This window comes from Lissotriton vulgaris, chromosome 2_2 (genome assembly GCF_964263255.1).
Source record: "Lissotriton vulgaris chromosome 2_2, aLisVul1.2, whole genome shotgun sequence".
In the NCBI taxonomy this organism is placed as follows: Eukaryota; Metazoa; Chordata; class Amphibia; order Caudata; family Salamandridae; genus Lissotriton; species Lissotriton vulgaris.
In genome coordinates, this window is record NC_141688.1 from 19,569,898 (window position 1) to 19,583,459 (window position 13,562).

The 13,562-nt window shown below is 50.4% G+C and overlaps 1 protein-coding gene across 3 annotated transcripts in view; it reads left to right on the plus strand.

Moving 5' to 3' along the window:
* AP3B2 (adaptor related protein complex 3 subunit beta 2) overlaps positions 1-13,562 on the plus strand; it is a 412,426-nt gene that overhangs the window by 67,979 nt on the left and 330,885 nt on the right. The window lies entirely within an intron of this gene.

Consider the following 13,562-nt stretch of genomic DNA (forward strand, 5'->3'; position numbering starts at 1 on the left):
ACTAGACTGAGAACTTTGTGAACAGAGTTAGCGGGTATGCTTTATACTTTCTTTATTGCACAGCCCCACCACTGTGACTCAGCCATTCAGTGGCGGGTGGTGACCCTCAACAATGGAGGGGCGTCGTGGGGGACAGAGACACACCCTGTGGGGGGCAAAAAGATAATGAATTTTTTTTTTAAATGTACTTACCCGTGTTTTGCTCGCTGTCTTTTTTTCTGGAGTCTGTGGCGGCACCTCATGGAGCCTCAGGCAAACCCGTCTGCAAATCCAGGCGCTGCTCTCAGGCTGCAGATGAGCAGCATGAGAGCAGCACCAGGATTGGCTGGAGCGGGCTGCCTCGACTCCAGCAGGCACAGGAAGCCCTTGCCTGCTCCCCACCCTACTGTCTGAGACAGCTGGGTGGGGAGGTTTACGATACGTATGTCAGGCTTGCCGTCACAAGACAGCCGGCCAGGGCACAAGTCCTAAAAAAAGAAGTGGGGGGACGCTGACGTCACAACAGGAAGTGACGTCACGAAAGTTGGCTTAGACCATCAGACTTATTACCTCCCCTCGCTCACCCCTTAGATGCGATTGCATCAGAGAAGACAGCACGTGAGCAGAGTTCTGAATGGCCTCTGATCTCGCCTCAGAGAGGCCAAAGAGTGAATGTGTTGCTCCATTTGCTCCAGTTATCGAGCTCCCAGTAAAATAAGTGGGGGGACGCCGTCCACCTGTGTGGTACCCCGACTCGAGCCCTGCAGCCGGCCAAAGTGACTTGCACAGTGTAAGCTGGTGGAGTGAGCACCGCTCCCCGGCTACCTGTCAGCGCAATGCCCCGCCCGAACACTGCTTAGGCTGGCGAGTAGTGAAAAATAAAACGGTAATTCATTTAATTACCGTTTTATTTTTCACTTATGTTGCACTGATAGCAAGGGGGTGACGTTCCTCCACCCTAATAGTGGGGGTGGGGGGGGCACTGAAACCCCAATGTTACCATATCAGTTGGGGGGACGCAAAAAAGCTCCTAGTTCAGCTGAATTTTCCATGCTCCACTCCTCAGTCTACAGTTTCACTTTAAATCACAGGTACGTGGACAGAATTAGCATAGCTCAACTCACCAACTGTCAACAAATACCCAATAGTGTTTGTGTTGTCATTGTGCGTGATGTTCCATGCACCTGCAAGCTTACGGACTGCATCCAATCACCTTTATAAGTGAGGCCGTAGAATTATAACATTTAAGGACTGCATGATACATAATTGCACCTTCAAGTATAATTTACAGTTTACAGCAGACAGATATGGAAAAGCCCAACCAGCACACTACTTTCAAAATCCAAGTAAGTTAAGAACAGTTGAATGACCATTGGCTAGCCTGGGTATTATAGTAATGTCAATTCATATATAACTCTTCTAGTCCACACCAGCTCTTATTGCAGCCAATTGATGCTTAATCCCCTCAAACACACATAAGACATGTCTGCTACTTGTCTTGTTCATCAGGGAGTACTGTAATAACCCATGAACCAGCCATCACCAACTGAACAGGCATGGAATATCTGTAGAGCGATGCCAAGTACTGCTGGCCAATGGAAAGGCAACTAGCTACATACTGTGGCCCCTTTTTTACGTCCCACAATGACCTTCAGATATGTGGGGACCATAACAAAGTCGATCCCAGCAGACCTCCCCGCCACTTCTCTCTCCAACCATGCCTTCACAGGACAGTAAACATTTAAAACAAAATATCAAGTTGGACCACCCAGTGCAGTGACCCCAGCTAAGTAGACTATGATCATATGAAATACCATAAAGTGTCCTGCAGAGCTACCCAAAGCTGTCCGCTTTCTGAAAACCAGAAAACTAGGCGTCTATCTCTCACACGCCTTCATTCCCCACACTACCGACAACGGCATCCCATACCACGATAATGCACCTCTGAGGTCATCTCCCAAGGCATGCAAACACTTCCCACATAGGATCAAAAACAAAGACAGCACCTTTCCAACTACAGTGCGACAGAAGCAGAGTCATACAAAGTGAATGGTGAGCTGAGTTGGTGACCAGCTCCTGGTCTTTCATGTTGATACTGAGAGCAGTTTCTCCTCCGGAACCCAATGCCTTTCTGGTAGGCCCGTTCTGTTCTACAGGAGTTTTAACCACTCTGTTTCACATCCCAGGAAAGTGCATGATGTCGTCATCAGTATGAGACTGCATGTTTCCGTTTTTGGGGAGCATAGTTCTTTTATAATTATTTTAAAACAATTTCTTAATTTTGCTTTTGTTTGCTGTGGACATCAGTTTTGTTCAAGTTTGCTTGTTTTGTTGTGAGTGATTTACATTTGTATCTGATACCCACCACTAAAATAACGGCTTAAGCATGAGCACAGATAAGTATTGCACCCACCGTTCTTCCCACCCTCTAGCAACGGCACCTACCTGCCCTCGACATCCCTTAACTACCAGGGGTATCCTTGAGTGTTCGAAAATTCCCTTGACTCTTCGTGAACAAGGGCATCTCCGTTCTTGATGCGGTCTTTTTCTTTTTTAAAGGAACTAATGGTAGTCCTTATATGAGAGGCCTCTCTGGGTCAGTTTTTTCAGCCACAGTGAAGTTTTAAAGCCCTTTCAATCAAACAGGATTTGTAAAAGAATGGGCATGCAGGGTGCACGGAGGGATGAATCCTTTCATTTAAATACAGCCAGAATCTCTGGTGGAGGATGGATGTCATTTAACCCCTTTCGCAAAGTTGGACGAGCAAATTCTTTTGACGAAGTCCATCAGGTGGATATTCCTGGAAGGGGGGAGGGGGGGCTTTCTGCCTGCTTGATGAGGAGACCGGTCGGCCCCATGTGAAAAGCAACACAGGTCCCTCCGGGTGATAGCTACTGGTTCTAAGTGTATCACTGAGGCATCCCACCTCTGAACAATAAACTAACCAATTCTTGGGGTCACTTTGCACTGATCTGGTTATGCGATTGAAGACTGTGCTGCAAATCTTCTCACTCATTCACAATAAAACTTTCTTGAGGCTTAATTTTCTATGTGTTGAGAATGTGTGCACATTTTTAGCGTAACGCCTCGCTTCCTGTAGGTATGTTAGCGCAGCATATTTAGTTGCACGTGTTGTGTACACCCCATTCACCGACACCTAATAATATTGTAGTTATCTAGATACCTACCTTAAACAAATGGCAGACGTGAACTTAGTTGTTGCTATCAGGCCTTTTGTCGCTGGGCTTTGTGGCCAGTGATATGAGTGTGTTAGGTGTGTCTTGCATTCAGAGATACTGGTGCGGCTGAGCACTGAGGTGATTTTAAGTTTAATGGGTGAAGAATGAGGTGGTGTACCATGTCGGAGTTAGTGACCGAGGTGACAGAAAGTCTTGTTTGGTCACCGAGTTGTCCAGCGTATTCCCTTTGGTCACCGACTGTAACTGACTGACGGAAGCAGGAGTCTGGTTCAGAATGGTTCTCTGAGATGTTACAATATGACGTGGTTGAGTTGGGCAAGGTGGCAATAAGTAATGTCACCAAAGGCGGATTCTTTTCTTTTCACTGGTCTTGTATTCTGCGAGTCAGATGTCCTTTTCCCTATGCATAGTGGGTCTTCTTCTTTCTCAGTTGATATAATGTGGCCTCTATAACCTGGTTCCCTTTGGTCTGGCTCCATACCTTGATTTCAACCACTCTAATGATGTCAAGCTAGTAAAAATCATGTTTTTGTTTTAAAGCGGTCAACAGTCTTCTGTCGATGCAAAGCAGGCTTTTACAATAACCAGTAGATTAGTAGAAGGAAGCAGGCCTTTAATGTCTGGTAGAGCCTGCTACGGAGCGCTCTAAGGCTATTAGAACATTTCGACCCTTGAGGGCAGAATGATCTAATTTGTAAAAACAGAGGCCCTGCAGAGCTCGAGGGGGTTGAACTCCCCTCGGGCTCCATGAGGCCTTTCTTCACAGCTGTGAACAAACATTCGAATCATGATGCTCTGGGCATCTACCAGCCATTTGCAGCCGAGATCACTATATTGTCTTCAGTGGAGCGCTCAACATTGCAATGTTCTAATAACAAGTAGATTTTTTTAAATTTAAAAAAAAACATGTAGTTGTAAAAGAATGCATATTAGGAGTTTCGACCTCCAGAAGCACCAGTACACAATTCTGCATAGAACGAGTTCACTCCTTTGCATGCAGCTTCAAGCTCAGGTAGGACACTAATTCTTTTAATTTTCTGTTTCACAGCTTTGAAAAAACTCCAATATAATTTGTCCCCATTGAAAAACGTGCTGACTTATTCAGCAGTAATGTATCAAATTATAAAGCTCTTTTTATTTTACCAGTCAATGAGATGAACACGGTAAATGAAACCATCAATTAATTCTTCCATTTGGTTTAGAATGTATTCCATCAACTCGTCCAAGAGAACTACAAGCTCTTTCGCTCTGGAAAATTTTTGATCAACTGGGTGGGACCTCTAGCTATAGACCTCCTTCTTCCAGCGATATCTGGACCTTGTTGCGGTCCCCAGACGATTGGATCCCGAGGTCTCCCACTGCAGTGCTTCTGCCCTGCTCAGTGGGGTTAAATCGGCCCAACCTCTTCATTAAATCTTTGACTTTTCAGATGAAGAAGCTTCTCTATTGTTTCAATGGTGTTCGTAAACGTACATGGAATTGTTTGAGTGAGGTTGTACATTTCAATTAAAACGTAACCATGTTAGGCCTCCGTTGTGAGCACTGAGTTACAGTTTACATATTAAACGCGTGCAAAGGTTTCCTTGGGCACATCCGACTAATCCCAATAACTACTGGATTAACCACTGACCTTGGGTTTCAGAGGATGCTGTTCAGCGTAAAGCGGTTCGACGCCTTGTCTGGGGTAGTAAGTGTTATATAAATGTAATCTCATTAAAATGCAATACATATTTCATAGCGTGTAGCGAATGCTTGGCCAACATAAAAAATTTCACTGAATTCTGCAACTTTCACGGCAGGAGCCCCTACCTCTCATCACTGAGGTGAAGTGAGTGAGGCCCATTTCTTTAGGACAGAGCATTTCTTCTAGTTCAGCTCTGGCAGTTTGGCAGCCACACACCCATTTTATTTCATTTGCACCCGCACAAAATGACAAGCGAGCCCCCCCTAGGGTCAAGCAGCCACTATCCACGGTTCTAAATTTGATTGTAGTTGTAAATACTAGCAAGGAGCGTCCTGGAATCCAATAATCTCGTTGCCTTGGAAACCTCAATTGCCCAGCGGGCTCTTTCACCTTGGTGTAATGTATCCCTCCGTCAGGAGATAAATATTTCACGTTGCGGTGTCGGATTATTTTCCTCTCATCACTGATGCGCACCCTCTTGGGCTGTGCATGATGGACGCCTGGAGGCTTTGACTGACAGACTTGTGTTCAGGAGTTTGCTTGGGATTAGATTTCCTCTTGTGCTTGGCTTGTTTCACTCAGGGACGCAGCTTCAGGGGGGGTTGTCGGGTGGAACACCCCCCTTTATAGCTTCTTAGTCGTGTCTTGGCCTGACAATGACAGTCGAGATTAATAGATGCTAAGTAAATCATGCAACAAACGTCAAGCAAAGTATGATAAAGTTTCTTTACATTTTAAAAACGTACTTTTTGACCATGCAAAAGCGGTTCACCTTGGTACTTCAGGTCACATCACCACATTAAAAGGCATTTATTAAAGTGATAGTTTTAAAACATGAATTTAGCAATATGCACACCACCACCCCTCTGCTCATGCCCTTACCACAATGCCACTTGAAATCAGAGGACATTCGATTGTCCTGTTGGACCAGTATGTGTCCTAGATTCACATTATAACCGAAGCAACATTACAGTTGTTCAAATCAGACACAATGTTTTCAAATGTTTGAGCAAACTTCCTAAGCTCATACATTTGAAGGTACTCTCACATGTCTGATAATGAAGAGAAGGCGGCTCGATGAAATGAACAAATTGTGTGTTTCTTGGCAAATACTTAAGAGGGGAAGCTGGTATTGAGCCCAGTATTTTTTCTGGTTTCCCATTTCAATTCAGATACTAGATGGGTATCTCTTCCTCTCGTTTCTTTTCATCGTAGGATACTGCTTTGTTGTTAATTCTTGGTACATGAGGTTAAAACGTGGAGACAGGCAGATGCCACATGAAAGCTCATCTTATTTTGGGTTCGAGAGTCCAGTGGGTACTAGAGATGAACCAGATCCAGGCATTTGTTTTGAACTTTCAGTGGCTCATCTGGGAATGGTAGAGCGATCAAATAAGATGTGGATAATGCACAGGCAGGGCAGAGGGCACAGATCTGATTGGGCTCCTCCCATCTCCCGCTCCACATAAGTTCCAATGACTGGGTTTTACATGGGTCGGGTCCTGCAGGTCTCACATGCCCAGTAATTCAAAACTGTCTTTAAAATAGGCCCCTATTGGGTGCTAATTTATATGCTCTACAGACAAATCAGTGCTTGAAATCCCACGAAAGACTGTAGTAAAGACTTGAGTAATCTGTAATAATGATCAGTTCTCATTTTCATTTAATTTTAACTTTGTCTTGCATTCTCTAAAAGTATTGTTTTCCCCATATGTTGTGTTTCTGTAGTTTTTTTCATGTAACATATGTCCTTTTTAGGTTTCGCTGGGGGGCGGAGCCGTTAGGCTCCTCCTCCAGAGAAATCTGTAGTTTCTAGTATGGGTGACTTGAACACGCCTCTCTGCTTCATTGGCTAGCTCCATAAATGGAGGCTAGCCATTGGAACAGAGAGGCGTCCGTCAATGCCGGACCAGACACGGGGGCGTTCCCGAGATTCTTTGGCTTTTGCCGACGTCACGCGACGCCGGGAACGCCCCCGTGTCTGGTCCGGCCGGGCCGTGTTTGCTGCTGTCCTGCCTTGTGTCCCTCCTCCCGCCGTTTCCCGCCTCCCTCCCGCCGTCCGTTCCTCTCGTGTCCTTTCCCGCCCCCCTCCCGCCCCCTGTGTCTTCTCCCGCCCCCTCCCGCCGTCCGTTCCTCTCCCGCCCCCCCCCCGTGTCCTCGTAGGTGCTGCCGCCCGTCAGCTGCTCGGCACCTTGGCCGAGGCACGAAGGGGCTGCGACCGCATTGGTGGCTCGTCAACAGAGGCGCGCTCTGATTGGCCGCTGCAGTGGGCCTGTCCCCGTGAGCTGCGCCGCCGTTCATTGGAGCCTCGCCGCGTCATCAGGATCTGCCCCGGGAGCCGCGCTGTGAGTGGCTGACTCCGGGGGAACCCTCGACGTCAACGGAGGCCAGTGGGAGCTGCGACGGGGGCCGTGCCTGCGAGGTATTATTGTTCAGGTCTTCTGCCACGACCCGCTTTGCACCACCCAGGGAGTCACCTCAAATTCCCAGCTGCCCTTTGGTTTTAGCCTACCAGGTTCTACCCCCTAGAGCAGCTTGAGTGTTATGGCCTAATTCTCTGTCTCAGTAGGCTTCTGCTTCATAGTCGTTTCACCTCCCCTGCTGCCAGAATTCCGCCTCTGCCTCATCCCTGCTTTCAACCCCCACTTTGCTGTGGGACCTCGCCCCCACTTCAGGTAAGTGTCCCTCCTGCGCTCTTCTCCACTCTTCCTTGCTGCAGAGTCTGCATGCTTCACCGCAGCTCACTCGAGGACGTTCTCGATACTTGCGGCCTTCTCCCCGTTGTCATCCGCCTCCGCACTGTCTCCGCCTCCTCACCCTCCGCTCCTGCTCCATTGCGGTGTGCTCCGCTCTCCGACATCAGTTGAGCACCCCTCTTTTTGCCGCAGTGCTTCTCATCACCTCTGGGGTTTATTGATGGGCCTCCCAACTCCGTCGTCAGGCCGCCTTTGGTTACCTCTGCCTGACAGCAGCGTCTACCACAACAGACTACCCCTGCCTCGAGTTGCTTTAGAGGGGGCCTTGAGTCGTCGGTCTCGGCATCCTCAGGGCTAACGACACTCTTTGTCGGCCGCAGCCTCCATGGATCACACGGCAGCGGCACAGTCCCGCCATAGTTGCCTCTTCGCAGGTCTCCAATACGAGCCTTCGGGGTCGGAATGCCGCCTGGTTCCTGCCGCAGCTTGCCTGCCGCGGGGCTCCATTCATTGGAGCTGATCCTAGATGTACTGCATCGGACTTGGCTAGGGGACAGATCACCTCTCTCCTACCTCTGTATCTGCATCCGGACTCTTCACTCCTCAGCTAGCGGCCACTGTTCTTGGCTACCATGAGACCGTCTCTTCATTCCGCAGCCTCCATGGATCACACGGCAGCGGCACAGTCCCGCCATAGTTGCCTCTTCGCAGGTCTCCAATACGAGCCTTCGGGGTCGGAATGCCGCCTGGTTCCTGCCGCAGCTTGCCTGCCGCGGGGCTCCATTCATTGGAGCTGATCCTAGATGTACTGCATCGGACTTGGCTAGGGGACAGATCACCTCTCTCCTACCTCTGTATCTGCATCCGGACTCTTCACTCCTCAGCTAGCGGCCACTGTTCTTGGCTACCATGAGACCGTCTCTTCATTCCGCAGCCTCCATGGATCACACGGCAGCGGCACAGTCCCGCCATAGTTGCCTCTTCGCAGGTCTCCAATACGAGCCTTCGGGGTCGGAATGCCGCCTGGTTCCTGCCGCAGCTTGCCTGCCGCGGGGCTCCATTCATTAGAGCTGATCCTAGATGTACTGCATCGGACTTGGCTAGGGGACAGATCACCTCTCTCCTACCTCTGTATCTGCATCCGGACTCTTCACTCCTCAGCTAGCGGCCACTGTTCTTGGCTACCATGAGACCGTCTCTTCATTTCCCTTGTGTGTAGAGCCCCCCTCTCACTTCATTGCTATTTCTCCTTCTTTCTTTTTCTTACTCTCTCTCCATCCCTTCCTCTCCCTCCCTAACTCTTTTCTTCCCTCCCTTCGTCTCCCCCTCTCTCTCCCTCCCTCCTTCCTCTCTCCCTCCCAGCCTCCCTCCCTGCCTCTCTTTGTCCCTCCTACTCATCATCCCTCCCTCCTTTCCTCTCTCGCTCCCTTTCTTCCTCCCTCCCTTTCTTCCTCCCTCCCTCTCCCTCCCCTCCCTCCCTCCTTTCCTCCCTCCGTCCCTCTTTTCTTCCATTCCTCTCTCCAGTCCCCCTCTCTCAACACCTCCCTCCCTCTCCACCTCCCACCCCACCTCACTCCCTCTCTCCCTCACTACCTCTCTCCATCCCTCCCTCTCTCCGTCCGTCCCTCTCTCTACCACCCTTCGTCTCTCTACCTTCCTCCGTCCATCCCTCTCTCCCTCCCTGCCTTCCTCTCTCCCTCCCTCTCTGTCCCGCCCCCTCCCTCTCTGTCCCTCCCTCTCTCTCCCTCGCTGCCTCCCTCTCTCCCCCTCGCTGCCTTCCTCTCTCCCCCGTCCCTCTCTCTCTCCCTCCCTCGTCTCTCTCTCCCTCCCTCCCTCTCTCCATCTCTCCCTCTACCTCCCCCCTTCCGTCCCTCCCTCCCTCTCTCCCTCCCTCTCTCCCTGCCTCTCTCCCTCTGCCTCCCTGCCTCTCTTCCTCCCTCACACTCTCCGTACCCCCCTCTCTGTACCCCCTCTCTCCCTCTCGCTCTCCCTCTCTCCCTCCCTCTCTCTCTCTCCCCCTCTCCCCCTCCTCTCCATCTCTCACTCTCTCCCTCCGCCCCTCCCTCTCTCCCCTGCCCCCTCCCTTCCTCTCTTCTTCCCTCACACTCTCCGTACCCCCTCTCTCCCTACCTCTCTTCCTCACTCTTTAGCTCTCATTCGCTTTCACCCTCTGTGTCTCGGAGACTCCCTCATGCTATCGGTCCATAAGCCTGAAGACTACTTAAGGAAGCCTGGGACCCACAATTCCCTGGAGCTCGTGGGGGATCAGTACCACTGAACCCCCTGAGATGTGAAACCGAACCCACTGCACCCTCTTATGTGTGAGCTGCTGCTATGTTACGATATTCTAAATACACCTCACTGTCTCCGAATATTACATATAAACACACATTTTGAATTTGGACGAGTGCCCCTGTGCACTGTCAGTGATCTGGCCAAAGAGGGCACGAACTACCTGAAACTGGATCATAAATCCAAGATGTTCCAAACAGGGTCCCCAAAAATACGTTTGGCCCAGAGCCCCCAAAATCCTTAAAATGTCCCTGATGACAGCACTGTAGTGATGGACTTCCATTCCTGGAACGTGCCAAACCTGGACCATAGGGCATCCAGACTGACCATACATCCTCCTCCCGGTGACGGGATCAAGTTCCTTCATAGCTCATCCTGCAAAGTGGTTCACTTCAAGGCGTTCAGGTGCGTTCATTGTGTCTGGTGGTTTTGAAAAGCGCCAGATTAGGAATATTGGGGTTTTAAGCGTTGTACAATACAGCGCCCCTACACTCAAATCACACAAGGTCAGGTAGGTGAAAGGAGAGATGAGACTTCATGCCCATTCAATCCACAGGGTTTATTCTAATACTGGCAGCGGGAGGAGCTTGTGTACCAATTACATAGATGCCGCCAAAAGGGAACAAGCATTTACAATGCAATGGTCTCGGCATTCTTAAAGTTAGAGCTATTGGCATTGCTCATGACATTATTTTTATTTATGCTTTTGTTTTTAAAACATAAATAAATGGCATTGTCATTTACAATGCCTATAGCAGGTCATAAGCCTCCTTTTGTTGGAGTCTCCTGGCTGTCAGCAGTCAGGAGCCTCACACCTGATGCAAATGGAGCGGAGGGCTCTGTGCGTGTGTTTGGGGAGCTCTTTGCGTGTGTGTGGGGGGCTCTTGTGTGTGGGGGGCTCTTGTGTGTGGGGGGCTCTTGTGTGTGGGGGGCTCTTGTGTGTATGGGGGGCTCTTGTGTGTGTTGGGGGCTCTTGCGTGTGTGTGGGGGGCTCTTGCGTGTGGGGGAATCTTGCGTGTGCGTGGGGGGCTCTTGTGTCTGTGGGGGGCTCTTGCGTGTATGGGGGCTTTTGCGTGTGTGGGGGTCTATTGCATGTGTGGGGGACTATTGCATGTGTGGGGGGCTCTTGCGTGTGTGTGGGGGGCTCTTGCGTGTGTGTGTGGGGGGGGGCTCTTGCGTGTGTGTGGGGGGGCTCTTGCGTGTGTGTGTGGGGGGGCTCTTGTGTGGTGTGTTGGGGGGCTCTTGTGTGGTCTGTGTAGGGGGCTCTTGTGTGGTGTGTGTGTGGGCCTCGTGTGTGTGTGGGGGGCTCTTGTGTGTGTGTGGGGCTCTTGTGTGGGTGTGTGTGTGTGCAAATGCAATACGTCTCGCATTTGCGACAGAGTAAGCTATTGGCATTGTAAATGACAATGCCATATATTTATCTGTTTTCAAAACCAACACATAAATAAAAAGTTTGTCATTTACAATGCCAATAGCTCTAACTTTTCCGAAGGCGAAACCGTTGCATTGTAAATGCTTGTTACATTTACCAAGTCACCCCTAGGTGTCTGCTTTCTTTTTTTTTTTTTTTAGGTGTCTGCTTTCTGGTTGTGGGGGAGTGCTCATGACGGAACAAGAGTGAGAGCTGTAGTGATAGTTAGTCTGCAGGTAGTGTGAATTTCTCATAGTGCCTGGCAGTGAGTCATAAACGGGTTCAGACTTAATGCACATGAAATCTTTGGTCTCTTCAGAGCGCAGAGAATGATGGGCACATGTGGCAATTGTAAATATGATTTTAAGGCAAAGGGAGAGGATGGTTTGTGTTTCAGGAGATGTTGAAATGAGGAGATGAGCAAGAGGTTGTTAAGAGGAAAATTAATATGTGAGGTTTGTAGATGATTTTAGAAAGATATGGAAAGAGAAAGTGAATAAGTGTGAGACAGACTGAGAGATGGCAGAAGGAAGTGGCATTAAAGGAAACAGAAGCGACTGAAACACCGAAGACCACCTCCTCCTTCTCAGATCTTAGCAATGTTTAATTCAGTCTCAAATTTTCAGAACTGAATCATTTTCAATTCTAATTATTTGCAACGAAATTGTTCTGTTACTCATTTCTTTGATGCTTCTAAAAAACATAGGCAAAGTCAGTTTGTCTGATGCAATAATATACAACTCAGAGAGAGGCACCCAAACACTGGCCTGGTGGCATACTTTGTAAAGCACAGTATTTTAGTTTTTCACATTCTTAATTCTGTATGGCAGAACCTTTTAAAAGGGATTCCTAGTTACGCTTCTTTGTCAACATCCTTTTTAAAGACACCCAAGGAGCTTGGCCAAGATGGCGGACGGGTGAGTCGCACCTCTTAATCTCTCTGCTCCCCGCCACCGGGCCTCACCGCTAGCATCCCAATAGCACGGAGTCGTGCCCCCGACTAGAGCGCTGTGACGCTGGGAACCGGAAGGCTCACTCCGAGACTAGCTTTGGTCTGCAGGCGTTTGTTCATCTATGTCGAAGGATCGGCGCGGCCCGGATGGACGGTGGCAGCGGAGACCTGCCACGGCGGTGGGTCGCTGCCCTGATCCACTACCCTGGGAAGATGTACCCACTCAGAAACCTGCCTGCAAAGCCGGAGACCTGCATGGGTCCGATATGAGACCCGAGAAGCACCTAGACAGCAGTACCACATGGAGCCGAGGTCCGCTGCTGGGAGACTGCTTGGTGAGGGAGTCGTGCAGCCTGGTTTAGGCCTCCACATACCCTGGCTCCCGTGAGACAGGCGGCCTTTGGCTACAGAGATGGTTGTGCGAGACGACGCTAGTAATCAGTGAGAGGCACTGTCCCCCCCGCCTCCCCACGGATCGAGGTGCACGCCCAGGTGTGACTAAGCTCGGGAGGGGTCTCTCTGAGGATCGGGCCTTCATGCCTACCCAGTAGACGGCTGGAGGCCTCCTGCAGCAGAACCCGGTGTTCCGGCGGGCTGACCCAGGGGAGCTCGAAGCCTCAGCAGTCCCAGATGGGGATTGACCTGGACCCTACGTCAGGAGCTCCTGATCAGCGGGGCTATGAGAGGCGGGCTGAGGCTGAAGATTCGCACTTTAGGGAAGCCTAGCGGCCTGCGGCTGTTCCCCCCGGCTCTTGTGAGACAGGCAGAGGCTGTTGGCAGTGGAGATGGCACAAGGCAACGCGAGGGACCATGGGGGCACCCAGCCCCCCCCCAGATGGTCAGATCCTGCATAGATGTGAGGAGCATGGCGGGAGCGGTGGCCACCAAGTACCTCGACCGAGCAGTCTGGTTAGCGGACAGTAGACAGCAGTCGTTGGGTGCCCCTCCCCCTCACCTTGGACTCCCTTGACTTTGCCGCACTACATGGTGGGGGTATTGGGACACCCCCACTGTAGACTGGGGGTTGAATGCCACTGTGATCGGCCGAGACTGAGAGCTGGCCTCGCTGGCCCCACTGATCGGTTGCTGCTGCGGGGTGATCTCTGCGTTGTGGTTTGCATGGGTGGCTAGGGGGGCAACGGGGCGGCTTCTGGCCCTAATATTTGATTAATTCATCCAGCCTACAACACAGCTCCTGCAGCCGAACCAAACCTGCGACCAGCATATAGGTTGGTGCTGCTGGTAGAGGACCTAAACCTGGTGCGTAGCAATGAACTTGACAGATCAGCGCAATGCCACGGCCAGACAGAGGCCCTCTCTCCAACTTGGCCAACTTGGTAAAGGCAC